Source organism: Tachysurus fulvidraco, chromosome 19 (assembly GCF_022655615.1).
Source record: "Tachysurus fulvidraco isolate hzauxx_2018 chromosome 19, HZAU_PFXX_2.0, whole genome shotgun sequence".
In the NCBI taxonomy this organism is placed as follows: domain Eukaryota; kingdom Metazoa; phylum Chordata; class Actinopteri; order Siluriformes; family Bagridae; genus Tachysurus; species Tachysurus fulvidraco.
Window position 1 is genome coordinate 22,661,395 of NC_062536.1, and position 15,609 is coordinate 22,677,003.

Consider the following 15,609-nt stretch of genomic DNA (forward strand, 5'->3'; position numbering starts at 1 on the left):
GGCATGCACCCTGGACCCTGGACTCCACTTGAATGTACCCTGGTCTAATCAAAGCCCACTGGAGTGTACCCTGATACTTAGAACTGTCTGCACCCAGTCCACTGTAGTGTACCCTGTTCTGCTCCCTGGCATCTGCACTAGACCGTTTTCTGCCTGCAATGAGTGTCATGTGTATCCCCGTGTCTGCCCCAAGTCTAACCAAGTGCATTAAAGTTTGCCCAAAATTTGATTAACCGTAACTTGGTCTACACAGAATCTTTATAAAGACCCCACTTTGTACCAAAATTAAAAGTCTAGGTTTCGGGCCCAATCTTTAAATATATTAACCTTATCTGCCCTAGTCTACTCAGGTAAAACTCAGTCTACCCTCTGTCTGTTCCACTTTAGTCCCTCCCTGTGTTAGCATACCACATTCTGCCCCCTGTCTGTGTCAGTGTGCCTTGGTTGGACTTGAAAATACATAAATCAAACCTGTTTCTACTCGTCCCCAGTTTGTCTGCATTATTCCCAGCTTATCCCTCATTTTTCTTCAATACCACACCTAAACTTTGACCCTCTGCATCTATTGACCCTTTGTCACCTGATCCTGACACCACTGGTACCTAGAAACTGGAGTATTCTTACCAAAAAAACCACAACAATCTACTGCTCATGCCTAGGTCCAGCTCCTGTAATTAACCTCCTGTAATTCAGCCTCTTCCTGTCTCACTTAAATCAGCAAGCAGTCTGCTAACAGTTTCTCCAGGCTATTTACCCCAGCTGTCCTGGGTGGAGTCACTGGGGTGGGATCTCACCATCAGCACCTACTACCATTTTTACAGCTTTTTCTCCTTTTATAAAGTGTTCTTTAAAGATATATATATACAGTACATATATATCTGCATAAATGTCATTGATTTCTGTTTAATTAATGATAGAATTATTATTATTATTATTATTATTATTATTATTATTATTATTATTATTATTACGATTTGTTGTTATTAGTAATTGCCCTCAAATGCAGCCTTGTTTATTTTGTGTGTGTTTTTTTTTTAAAGATTTTAATTTTGACAGTGTTGATAGAAGATTGTGACTTATCAAAATCAGTTAAGAACGCTCTGGTGCGTGTGTGTGCACGTGTGTGTGTGTGTGTGTGTGTGTGTGTGTGTGTGTGTGTGTGTGTGTGTGTGTGTGTGTGTGTGTGTGCAGTCAGGTCTAAAAGTCTGTGTTCACTACAGAGATGTGTTTTTATCTCATCAGTTATCTAACACTAATGAACATTCAGTCCACACCCACTCTCCCACACACCCATTCCCCCACACACCCACTCCCCCACTCACCACACACCCACTCACCCACTCACCACACACCCACTCACCACACTCCCACTCACCACACACCCACTCACCCACACACCCACTCTCCCATACACCCACTCTCCCATACACCCACTCCCCCACTCTCCCACTCACCCACACACCCACTCACCCACTCTCCCATACACCCACTCCCCCATACACCCACTCCCCCACTCTCCCACTCACCACACACCCACTCACCCACACACCCACTCTCCCATACACCCACTCCCCCACTCTCCCACTCACCACACACCCACTCACCCACACACCCACTCTCCCATACACCCACTCACCCACACACCCACTCACCCACACACCCACTCACCACACTCCCACTCCCCACACACCCATAATGATAATGATTGTGGTCTCTTCATGACTCTGACCTTGATCATGATTAATGAGGTGTTTTATGAAAGTAAACTTTTTTTTACATTTTTGATAACTGATGAATGAAAACTTCTTTATTTCTGACTTAGTGCAGTTTGTAATGTGTTAAAGCAGGTTTTATAGCAGGAATCAATAATCCTCAGTAAATACTGGCATGTACTGGCACTTCTGCGGTATTAGCACTAAATGCTAAAGGGGACATGTGTCATTCTGTAATAGCAGCTTAGCATTCCATCATATCTACAGTTTTTCTTTATGATTTACCAGAAACACCACTTATACCTTCGGTTTGCTAATTTGCACTGAGCGGTTTTATTTAGCATGTTGGCTAAATTCACATTTTAACTTTGAGATTATTTTTCCAGCACTTCCTAGTTTCATTATTATGTTACTTGTACTACTTAATACTTATAGTTATCTTGCATCTTGCTAGCTTAGCTACCATTTTATAGAGGTACTGTAAAATAGGTCTGTCCCTAGCCCTTAGCTTAAAGCTAATTTTCCCAAATACACATTTTACAGAAATATGATTAGCTTGCTAAACAAAGTGATAACTATTTGCTAGTTCATCTTTTACATTGTTTAATTAAGAATTCTCATGATTGTATCCCTCAAACTAGCAAACACTGACCTGATCTGAAGTTTTCATTAATTACAAACAACACAAATGTTTAATTTTGACCAGGAATACAGTGACTCATGGTGTGTTAGCCTGTGTGTTACACCCACGGTGTGTTAGCCTGTGTGTTACACCCGCGGTGTGTTAGCCGGTGTGTTAGCCTGTGTGTAAGCCTGTGTGTTACACCTGTGGTGTGTAAGCCTGTGTGTTACACCCGCGGAGTGTTAGCCTGTGTGTTACACCCGCGGTGTGTTAGCCGGTGTGTTAGACCCGTGGTGTGTTAGCCTGTGTGTTACACCTGTGGTGTGTTACACCCACGGTGTTAGCCTGTGTGTTACACCCGCGGTGTGTTAGCCTGTGTGTTACACCCGCGGTGTGTTAGCCTGTGTGTTACACCCGCGGTGTGTTAGCCTGTGTGTTACACCCGCGGTGTGTTAGCCTGTCAGTTCTCGGCTGTCGTCCCTTTCTATCTTACTGCAGTAATGTGGACAGAAAGCTGCAGTATTGTTTGAGCTGATTGTAATGTTTACTGACGCACAGACTGCCCTCTGTTGATGCCAAACACAATGCATTTTTACATTTTTAATAAGAACAAAGTGTGTGTTTACTTTTCACGAGTGTTTCATGTACTGTTCGTAACTGAACGAGGATATTTACACAGATGCCATATTACAGAACAGAGCTTGTCTTCCTCTGTCATGTCACATGTTTTAATGACAAGTTTAATACAAATCCAATGAAGTGAGAAATTGTATTTATTCTGCTTTATTCTTTATTTCATGTTTCTCACACTTTTCTATAAATAATACATCCTAACACTTCATTTTTCTACACCACAAACACCTTGATGTCTTAAAATAAAAGTGTGCAATCAGAAATCTGAGATTATTATTTATTCTCCTTTTTTTATATATATATATATTTATTTATTTTGATGAAAAACTATTTTATTCGAACATAAATTATTGGATCATTTATTGGAACTGAAGATAAAGATTACTTGGAGTTAAGAAAAGGAAAGGAAAAACCTTCGTTTCTGGTTTTGCATTTCTTTAAATTCACAAAACATTTAGAGAAATTCGTATAAAAGTTTTCAATTTCATTGTTATTTTAATTCATCACTATTGAGAAAGGTTGAGGCAAATATGACAATCTGAAAGAATTAAAGAAACACTACAAATGTGTGCGGTCCCTAAAAAAATAAATAATGCTGACATGTTGGCTTCCGACTGACGATCCACACATCCACAAAAAACCCTGTCTGAATAGAAAGATTTTAATGGTAGAGACCTTTTATGAGTGGAGAAGTGAAGTGATGATCTGTGTGAGCTCACAGACTGGATGATGATCTGTCCTGAGAATGCAGCAGTGTGTCACAGTGATGAGAGCTGAGCGTGAGTTTTAGGGCCTTTTTACACCCGGTCACTTCGTGTGTCCCATTTACATCAGGCCACATAAACGCGTCTCGGCGAATCGGATATCGATCCGATCTTTCTACTCCCGCCCAAAAATTTTCAACAGTTTTCAGAACGCAATCAAAAAGAAGACGTAAAACTGGTTAGCTTCTTTTAATGAAATATTTCAGTAGCTTCCCCAAATAAGTCACATATTCATGGTGTGGTTGTGCTGCATGAGACAAGGACATTTACTGTAAAGGTGATATGATGCATAATAAAATTTTAAAGCCTGACCTGAGCACATGAGGAAAGAGACCTGATAATCCTTCTGTGGTTTGATGAACTGATACAGTTCCTACTGGTGCACTGATAATTACACATTACTGCACCAGCTCCTATAATGACAAAGAAAGGGACCTTCAAGGTCCCTAAACCTAACCTGAACCTAACCCTAATGTTAACCCTAATCTTAACCCTAATATTAACCCTAATATTAACCCTAACCTAACCCTAATCATAATCTTAATAGAGAGAGGGAGAGAGAGAGAGAGAGAGAGAGAGAGAGAGAGAGAGAGAGAGAGAGATGTATTTGAAGGTTGTGTAAAAGTGAGGACATTCACTTTGAGATTCAAACACAAGCAGGTAAGAGTTCCTCTCTCTGTCTTTCACCATTTTATTTCCTGTTTAATTATGTTTATTGTATATTATATGCCATGTGTTACATGTTGTGTTACATGTTGTGTGTTACATGTTGTGTGTTACATGTTGTGTTACATGTTGTGTTACATGTTGTGTGTTACATGTTGTGTTACATGCTGTGTGTTATATGTTGTGTGTTATATGCTGTGTGTTACATGTTGTGTGTTATATGTTGTGTGTTATATGCTGTGTGTTACATGTTGTGTGTTACATGTTGTGTGTTATATGCTGTGTGTTATATGTTGTGTGTTACATGCTGTGTTACATGTTGTGTGTTATATGTTGTGTGTTATATGTTGTGTTACATGTTGTGTGTTATATGTTGTGTGTTACATGTTGTGTGTTATATGTTGTGTGTTACATGTTGTGTGTTACATGTTGTGTGTTACATGTTGTGTGTTACATGCTGTGTGTTACATGCTGTGTGTTATATGTTGTGTGTTACATGCTGTGTTACATGTTGTGTGTTACATGCTGTGTGTTACATGCTGTGTGTTATATGTTGTGTGTTACATGTTGTGTGTTACATGCTGTGTGTTACATGCTGTGTGTTATATGTTGTGTGTTACATGCTGTGTGTTACATGTTGTGTGTTATATGTTGTGTTATATGTTGTGTTATATGTTGTGTGTTATATGTTGTGTTACATGTTGTGTGTTATATGTTGTGTGTTACATGTTGTGTGTTATATGTTGTGTGTTACATGTTGTGTGTTACATGTTGTGTGTTACATGTTGTGTGTTACATGCTGTGTGTTACATGCTGTGTGTTATATGTTGTGTGTTACATGCTGTGTTACATGTTGTGTGTTACATGCTGTGTGTTACATGCTGTGTGTTATATGTTGTGTGTTATATGTTGTGTGTTACATGCTGTGTGTTACATGCTGTGTGTTATATGTTGTGTGTTATATGTTGTGTGTTATATGTTGTGTTACATGTTGTGTGTTATATGTTGTGTGTTATATGTTGTGTGTTATATGTTGTGTGTTACATGCTGTGTGTTACATGTTGTGTGTTATATGTTGTGTTATATGTTGTGTTATATGTTGTGTGTTATATGTTGTGTTACATGTTGTTTGTTACATGTTGTGTGTTACATGTTGTGTGTTACATGTATGTTTTAATAGATTGTGTACAACACATTTCAATATCACAAGAATGAAAGCAGGGCCCCAGTTTAGCACTGTGTCCAGTTTCATTGTGGGTTCTAAAAGTGTGGCCAATAAAATGTCTTCTGATTTTTATGAAAAACGGAAATAATCCTGATAGAACTTTAATAAACAAATTTTATAGTCAACTTAAAATAAAGAGACTAAGGCGGTGTGTGTTATTTGTGTGTTCGTTTAAAAAGCTTGCCGGTCTTAAGGCCAGATGCAGATCTCTGCTGGGTCTCCGATAATAATCCATCCATTTTTTACCATTTTTCTGCTTTTCTTCAATGATCTTTCTCTGATGTTAACACTCACTGGGATCTTCAGTGTCCAGCAAACCTTTCTGATCTTTAGTGATATAGTCATAGGGTTCATATTACTGAACGTTCTAGTGACGTATCATCATTCTATATTCTGGGTTTGATGTATAACTGATTATAAATACAATGATGTAAAAATGACTAAACAACTTTCATTAATTCACAATTTGATTATTTATTGTGTTGTTTTTTGGTCCTTAACAACTTCTACAAACAAATAGCCTCAGGTGAGAACATCATAAACACAATAGATATCACTATACATGCAGAAAGGGGAGAGGGAGATATGAGCTGCTCTGCGCTAAAGATGTTTAACATGAAACAAAATTATTTTCAATGACAAAAAAAAAAAAGAAAGTCGTATATCAGTCATGTATAGCAGTGTAGAAATCTTATATCAAAAACAGGGAAGTCATTTACAGAAGGGTAAATTCCTTTTTTTCACAATAAGATTACCACACAGCTAGCTTCAACTGATCTAGAACATTAAACAGAGGTCATTTTAAGGCAGCTTGTGCAGTACACACTCATGTAGTGTTTAACCAGACTGTGAGGTGCATCTAGGCTAGTGTAAGGTAAGGCTAGATACAGTATTATTGGCCCGTTGCCAGATTTGAGTTGTGATTTTAGACTATAGCTAAAAAAGATTAATATTATGTTCTTCACATTTATGAAAACTGCACAATTAGATATAAAATGTATGAAAATATTAACCATATAATGAGTGGAATTGTATTGTAACATCCAGTTAGGCAACTGATTCTGATTAAAAACTGAGAGTTAACTCTTCAGTGGCTGGGTTTGGGCCCTGTCCGGGAATTGAACCTGAGCTGCGGCAATGAGGGCATGAGATCCTGAGCTGCACCACCAGGGACTTGGTATTAAAGAACAGTATTACATTAAATTGAATTGTTTTGGAACATTGGTACTAAATCAGATCTGGTTTACTCTGTACTTTGTTGAACACAAAAATAGTATTTAAACCTTAATTAATTAAATTTATTTCTGTATATTTTCTTCCTTTCCTGAACAGAGAGATGAACGCACCAAAGAAAGTCATCATCATTTGTTGTCTGTTTCAAGGTTTGTGCATGGCTTTTTTTGTGTGTGTGTTATATTTGTGTAGAAATAATTTGACTATACATCTAGAATTCATTGTTGATTTATGTAATTTGATTTTGTCAAATTGTGACGTCATCCGAATACTCCTGAGGTCAAGTTTTTTGATGTATCACATGCCTGTGTTGTGCAAAATTTTTTATTTTCACATGACATCACTTGACGTCACATGATGTCATCAGAATAGACGTGAGGAAGTTCCCCTCATTGTTCTGAGTGTTTTGATATGTCACATGTCCATGTTGTAAAAATATTTGTATTTTGCATATTTGGGGGTGGGGCTGCGGGACAACCGAAAGGCCAGTCGGTACACCAATTTAAAACTTTGTTCAGAGTATCACGCTAAAGGAGCTGGCCGAGTTTGGTGTAGAGAGTTCGAAAGCTTGCTGAGTTATAAACCTCCAAAGTTTATAATGGGAGTCTAAATGAAAAATGGCCAATTTGAGACCCGGTACCGGAAGTACCGGTATTCGGATCGCTTAGAAAAGTCAGAGCAACAAACTTCAGACCAGGGTCTACAACATATCTGTATTTGGTGCATGTGGCTCGAAAGCCCTGGGCCACATTAAATTTTATATATTTTTATAAATAGGAAAACAGAATGTTGACTTCTTCAAAGCGACATAATAACTTTTAAAAATTATCCTGAAAATACTTTTAATATATTTTTAAATATGATGCTTATTACAATAGATGTCGTTGACACTGTGCTAGTTGCAGCAGATTATAGCAGTTCTTGTCTGGAGAGGCATTATGTCTATTAGGTTTTCTACTCTTCACATAGACACATAGGTATAAAGTGTTTTATTTATTGTGCATTTTACACTGAAATGGAGAACCACAGGAAGAGAGCAGGTCATTTGCAGAAACTCTGTGTAATGGTCCCAAACGTTTATCCCTTTGTTCTCTCAGAATATCGCTTCCCTCCATTAGTCACTTGTGTTTTTGCTCAGATCTCAGCATGTCATGAAAGACATGTCATGATGGATGACAGTTCATAAGCTAAAACTTAATCCCATCAAAACATGTCAGGATCATGAAATCTCCCTAGAAAACTCTCAGATTTCACCTTCTGTTCTCAGTCACTCTGTAATCAGAAAGCTTACCTCTGACTGTCTGTGGTCCTGGTACAAGAACTTCTGTGTGTCAGAGTTAAACAGGAGGAAGTTAGTAAGCGACCACTGTCTAATGTCTTTCACACAATCTTCAATCTTATTAAGCTGGTGTCTCACATCTGACTGAGCTGAAACATACAGCTGTGTGTCATCAGTGTAACAGTCGATGTTAATACTATGTTTATGAATAATTGTGCCAAAGGGGTAGCAAATATAGGGAGAAAAGCAATGGGCCTAAAACAGAACCTTGTGGAGCACCGAACATTACCTTAGTTTGTTTAGAGTGGTCACTCTTTCAAACACGGCCTGATCCTGAGAGCTGTCCAATTAACCCCAATAACATGTTCTAGCCTATCAAGTAAATTAACATGGTCAATGGTCAGGTTTTTAATCAAAGGTCTGATAACCGCTAGCTCAAAAGATTTCACACAGCCTAAATTTTTTTTAAATGGTAAAAATAGTTTAAAGGGGAATAAAACAATAATCCCAAATCTTTTGTGGTTATATTGTTATCTACATGGATAGTTATCGAATTGTGTAACTGTCAGTGAAAAAAGTCATTGCTATTACATATTGATGGTGTGCATGCTGCAGGTCTTTACCTAGTTAACTGGTGTGTCCAGTAGATGGTATTTTAGATTGTTCTGATGTTGTGCAAAAGAAAAGAGAAGAAGAAGAGTAAAGGTGTGAGTTGAGATGAAAAACCTGTATCGAGTGTCTGCGTGCTTTCCTTGAGTTGTTTGCTAAGTTTACAGAAATACTACATATTAATGACAAGGATGGTGACTGTTCCTGCCCGATTCATCCAGATGACACAGAACAAGTTACTGCATTTGCTTCTTGAGTACTCACTGAAACAGGGAAATGGTAAAGTAAGCACTGGCATGTGTTTTCATTGTGGAGTGCTGGAGAACATACCTCTGGGAGAGAAGATTTACCTTCAGACCAGACCATCAAGTTTTATCAACACGGCTTGCTACAAAAAGCATGAATCACACTGGCTTATGTGTTGCTAGATTGTCAGCTTTGTTACCAAGATGATGTTACCCCGGAGAGTGTTGTTATGAATAATGTCCTTTCTACAGTCATATGCAGTCTTATCATTGTGTATTGATTAGGAGGTTGTTGTCCTCAGATGATGAGAAAAAGTCCATAGACACTGATCTCCAAATGTTAAAAACTTTGTCCCAAATGCATGCAGAATGCTGAACCTGCATGACTTGCTGAAATAGGCATGGTAGTGGCCCCATACCTCTTTTGCCCTGAACTTGCTCACCATGATGGCAAAAGAAACAAAAAGATGTCCTTACTACCACATACAACAGGGACTTTTAACAGAAGCTACACTCATTCTACAGTATGTGATTCTCATGTTCTGGTTCTTTGCATGACATTCACACACCTTGCACATGAAGGACACCAAAACATAGTGCGTACAAAACAATGGCTATGTGAGCTGTATTGGTGTCTGCACATGGATGCAATAGCCAGCGACCTCATAAAGTCATGTACTGCCTGTCAACAGAATGATAAGTCAGCACATACACAACTGGCTCCGATGTAGCTGGTGGACCTGCCACAAGAACCTTTCCAAAAGATAGCTGTTGATGTTGTGGGACCATTCAAGACCTCTTCACATGCCTGTCGTTATGCCATTATGCTACTGGACTACTAAATGGCCTGAGGTGGCCGTCACCACTGATACTATATCACCATTTCTAACCACAGTGTGAACTCAACCCTGAATACATTGTGACTGACAATGGCAGTCAATTTTGCTCATCAACATTCCAGGATTTCATAAAGGACAATGGGATCATGCAGATCCTTAGTGTGTATCATGCTCAAGCAAATGGCATCGAACATTTCGACAGTACCTCAAGAGTCCTCAAGAACTGCATTTGTGTCTGCAGTTGCACAAGCCATGGAAACAGGAAGTAGCTGTATTACTACATACCTAAAGGGCAACTACCAACAAAACTCGTCAAATGTGCACAAGCTGCACATCCTTCCTGCAAAAACCTTATAAGATTCTGTCATTAGGGTGTATGTTAAAGCCAAGCAAGAGAAATTTAAGGCTTACGCAAATGCCAAAGAACTGCAAGAATTCCTTCTTTTCGACCAGGAAATAAAGTGCGGGTGAAAAAATCGTCCAAGGTTTTCAAGCAGAAGCAAGTACTTACCTTCTCAGTGATGGGAGACGCTGGAATGCAGCTGTTTCTCCAAGTGTGCTGGGAAGGTGACAGGGGACTCAATTGTTAAAGGCAAAACAAGTTACATTAGAATAAAGACAGAAAAAATAATTTCAGTTTATATAAAGTATTGGTATGTTGTTGTTTTTGTTTTTTTTTATACAAAGGGGTGGGGGGGTGGGGGGGGTGTAATGATGTGTCCAGTAGATGGCATTGTAGGTTGTTCTGATGTTGAACATTAGAAAAGGTGTGAGTTAATAAGAAAGACCTGTACTGAGTGTCCATGTGCTTTCTTTGAGTTGATTACTAAGTTTACAGAAACACTACATTAAGTTTGCTAAAGTATTAAATAATAAGTTTGTCTCTGAATGTATTACTGTAGTAATGATTTTAAATTTAAATTCATATCCGAAAGGTACTTGGATACAAAAATGAATTGAATTGTGTGTGTTATTGTGTGTGTGTTATTGTGTGTTTGCAGCTGTTTTGTGTAGAGAATTCTCCATCAGTCTACCAGAGAGTGTAGAAGCCCTGAGAGGACTCTGTGTTCTCATACCCTGCAGTTTTCAGATTGAAGAGCGATATAACGTAGACCTCCAGGGAGATCCTACAGGAATCTGGTTAAAATATGGCACTGATGCTGTCAGTAACAAAGTCTTTAACTCTAAAGTAACTACAGAGAACAAGATTGAAGGTGAAATTATTGGAGATCTCCTCATGAAGAACTGCACCACCATCTTCTACAACATCAGACAGAGTGACAGAGGAACATATTACTTTAGATTAGAGGCTTTGGGACGTCTAAAAAACACTTATACAACATCAGTATCAGTAAGAGTTCAAGGTGAGTACTGCAGCAGTGTGTGTGTGTGTGTGTGTGTGTGTGTGTGTGTGTGTGTGTGTGTGTGTGTGTGTGTGTGTGTGTGTGTGTGTGTTTGAGTGTGTGTGTGTGTATGTTTGAGTGGGTGTGTGTGTGTGTGTGTGTGTGTGTGTGTGTGTGTGTACACTGTAATTACACTAATGATGCACTGGAACACATTTCAAACTCATCTCTAATGTGATAGTGTGTGTTTATCTCAGAATCTCCAATCAGACCCTCAATAACACTGTATAAGGAGGATCAGGGGGAGGTGGAGGACCACAATGAGGTGGTAGAGGGAACTTCACTGAGTCTCATTTGCTCTGCTCGATCTCCATGTCCCTTCAAACCCCCTATTATTACATGGAGCTTCCTGCCTGAGGAGAGAAGACAGGAGCAGAACCACAACACCAGCTTCAGCTCCTCAAAGCTGAACTTCAACGTTACTCTCCTGCATCATGGACTCGATTTCACCTGCACTGCCACCTACCAGCTCCAGAACCATAACAAATCAGTACAGAGCTCTCGTACTCTACATGTTCTGTGTAAGGGTTTAATCTTAATCAAGTCACATTCAGTAGACCTTTAATGATTTATGGAGTCTCCTAAATCCTGTTCTTCCTCCTTCAGATGGTCCTAGAGACACATCAGTATCAGTGTCTCCATCTGATTCAGTACTTTTGGGCAGTTCAGTGTTTCTGAGTTGTAGCAGTGATGCAAACCCAGCAGTGCTGAACTACACCTGGTACAGAGAGAACGGAGAGCAGATAGGAACCGGAGACCATCTCACCATCAACACGACTGATTCTACACACAGTGGTTTATATTACTGTAGAGCTCAAAACCAGCACGGAGATCACAACACATCTGTGTTCCTGGATGTTCAGTGTGAGTACAATGCTGCTTTGTTAATGCTACGTCACACGGCTCATATTATCACGGGCTCCACATTTAATAATCATAAGAAACTCAAATAGTTTTCTTTCAGCCGTATCCTGTGGTCTTAGCCACAGCGCTGTAGAACTCTGGCCTGGTTCTGGTCTTTATGTTAAGTAACTAATCTGAGACTATAGGAAACATTTCCGAATGTTAACAAAATAAAGATTAGTAGCTACGTTCCTATTTTAATGCAGTGCCGTTGTCTGGTCACAGCAGCAAATGTAAATAATAATCAACAATTATTATATAACTTAATTTGCAACTAATACCAACATTTATATTTGTACCGCTGCTGTAGCTCTGAAAGTTCCTATAGTACAAGTTAAAAAAAAAATCATATATATTTTAAAAAACACAAAAAAACATTAGGTCAAATATTGGAAACAGTTCACACACAATGATCAGGTTATATTTAAATATTCCATCACAGCTCTATCTCACAGCTTCCTGTTCCTCCTTCAGATGGTCCTAGAAACACATCAGTATCAGTGTCTCCATCTGATTCAGTACTTTTGGGCAGTTCAGTGTCTCTGAGTTGTAGCAGTGATGCAAACCCAGCAGTGCTGAACTACACCTGGTACAGACAGAACGGAGAGCAGATAGGAACCGGAGACCATCTCACCATCAACACGACTGATTCTACACACAGTGGTTTATATTACTGTAGAGCTCAAAACCAGCACGGAGATCACAACACATCTGTGTTCCTGGATGTTCAGTGTGAGTATCTACTTCTCATATTTATGGAGTTCGTCGTTTTTAAGAAACCTTTTAAGAAAGTTTACATTGAGCCATTAACTGAGTATTTACTGAGTATCATGGGCTCAGTGTCAGGACATTCAGGTCCCATGTAATCAATTACACAGTCTTCCATTCACATCAGACGGGTCACTGTATGAGCCTTAGTGTACAGCATGATGCTCTCAGTTGCTCTCGGTGATGAGGATCCAGGCACATACTGTAAGAGCTGAGTCTGCTCTAGAAAAAGGGGAGACCTGTAGAAAATTGATGTAGTCTTGTGTGTATTCATCCATGGAGTGTTTGGTAAGCTTGTGCTTTCTCTGAGACACATGAAGCTAATCTCAACATCTCTTTAAACTGCTGCTGATGGAGCATCACAACTGAGGAAAGCACTAATCTGTCCTATTCTGCATGCATCAGCTCACAGACAGCCATGATTGGCTAATGTCAAGTGATTGACAGGGAGAGCGACTCTGCCCCTCCCACCCAGGGAATATGGATCATTTTTATTGTCCTGACTCCACAGATGGCTGTGACATCATCAGGAGTTCATATCTTCATGTTTGAGGGTGAAGGTGTTTCTGTTACAACATTCAGAAGTGTTATTTTTTATATGATTAGAGTTCTGGTTAGTTTTGTTCGTATTAAATAATGAAAGATGTTTCAGAAGAACTTTACTGAGTTTGTCTGGGATTTTACCTGCAGTGCCAGAAAGAGGCTAGAAGGTTCTCTAAGAAACCTGGAAGAACCAAATGCTGATTATCATTGGAATTCTAAAGTCTCTCTCTCTCTCTCTCTCTCTCTCTCTCTCTCTCTCTCTCTCTCTCTCTCTCTCTCTCTCTCAGATGCTCCTCAGGTCTCTCCATCCTCCAGCTGTAACATCACTCAGGATTTGATCGTGTGTTCCTGTGAGGTTTGTGGAAATCCATCTCCTACACTGCAGTGGAGTCTCTCTGGTCAAACATCTTCAACCATCAGGGAAGAGTCTGTGAACAACACAACCTTAAGAAGCTCCATCTCCATTCATCAGTCATTTACAGACATGCTCACTCTGCAGTGTGTCGGCTCCAATAACCTGGGCACCGACACACGGCTCTTCTATATGAAGAAAGTTCCTCATCACTCTAATAAAGGTTACAGACACCAAAACATCTCTCCTTTAAACCTTCACACCTTCTTCTCAAACTAATGTTCTGTTCCATTGACTCTCACTGATGCTGAAATACTATTTAATTAATTCACATCGATACTTAAATAAAACGAACATAAACACCACTGGCATAAAGAGATGAAATTAAACATTAAGCCCTCTGTTGTATTCAGTGGTGGATCAGAGGAGCTTTGAGTTCATCACAGAATCATTCATGCCGATATCTTTTACCAAACATTTCCTTATTTTACAAAATCCTAACAATATCCTGTTGAACAATTCATTAATATTTATTTGTTTATTAATAATTGTGTTCAGTTGTAGATGTTTCCTCTGTGCTGATTGGTGCTGCTGTTGGAGCTTCAGTAATGATGATACTGTGTGGTATATTCCTGTGTTTAAGGTGTGTTCACTGTAAAAAGGTTTATTTTACTCTGGAGACTGTAAGCTAATTAACTTAACTATTCTTTTTACTTTTTTTTAAACACAATAAAGATTTACTGTAATACGAATCAACACAATTTCTTTCAGGAGAGTGAAACCTTCCCCGTCTGGACCAGGAGACCGAGCCGGGCTCATTTTAGACAACAGGGTTAGTGTGAAATTTCATTTCCAGATTTGAGATTTGAAGAAACATATTTGGATGAGAGCTTCATTTAAAATTTTAATTTTAACTCCACAGACCGTTAAGCAGGATGAAGGTGGAGAGTCTGTTTATGCAAATAAACAGGTTTCATCAGAGTCACTTCATTACTCCACTGTTATGTTTCCAAACAGTGCAGGAAGTGAAATCAAAGGCACTTCCTCTCTCACTGCTGAGTACGCTATTGTCCGTCACGGCTCCAAACAAAAAAATGAGAAAAGAATTACAGAAAGTGAAGCGAAAGAAAGCGACACAGAGCAGTTCGGACAGTCAGATGGAGCTGAAAGTCTTTATGCACAAGTCAAACCTCGGAAAAGTGAAAGTGTGAAAAACTCTATAAAATAATTCAGTCATCACAAACATGCTCAGACATACAGTGCAAGCTATGTGAGAGATGTGAGAGTTACAACCACATATTTACAGACATCATATTTACACATTGTTTATATCTATAACATCGTTTTGGAAAAATGACACAAAAATCAGAAAAACATTAATGTTTCATGCACACGTTTGTTTTATATGATTTATGTCATTAAGCTATGAGTTTGCTTGTTGCCTAAGAGAAAAAGGTTTGCAGCTTTATTCCACATTGTAAGTGTCAATAAAATTGAGAAAACAATAATGAATATAAACGTTATGTACTTTTAATTTAATTGTATTTGGAGCAATAAAAATAATTTTATCAAAGAACAGTGTCACAAAGCAGCTATACATTAATATCATGTGTACATTCATTAGAAACACCAGAGAGAGTGATTATAAATCATTACAGAAAGTGCACTTGTGTAAGCAGAAGATTTATTCTAGTTATTACCTGAAGTCTGTATCGTTAAAGTCATCAACTGATCACAGGTAACTAAACCTTAACTCCATGGTCTCCAAGTGGTTTTATCTACAGCGCTCCCATGTATCTCCAGACTCCATGTG

At 38.8% G+C, this 15,609-nt stretch overlaps 1 pseudogene; it reads left to right on the top strand.

The window, feature by feature from the left end:
• The window catches only part of LOC113650183, a 410,150-nt pseudogene extending 394,781 nt beyond the window's left edge, over positions 1 to 15,369 (top strand).
• The last annotated feature ends 240 nt before the right edge of the window (positions 15,370 to 15,609 follow it).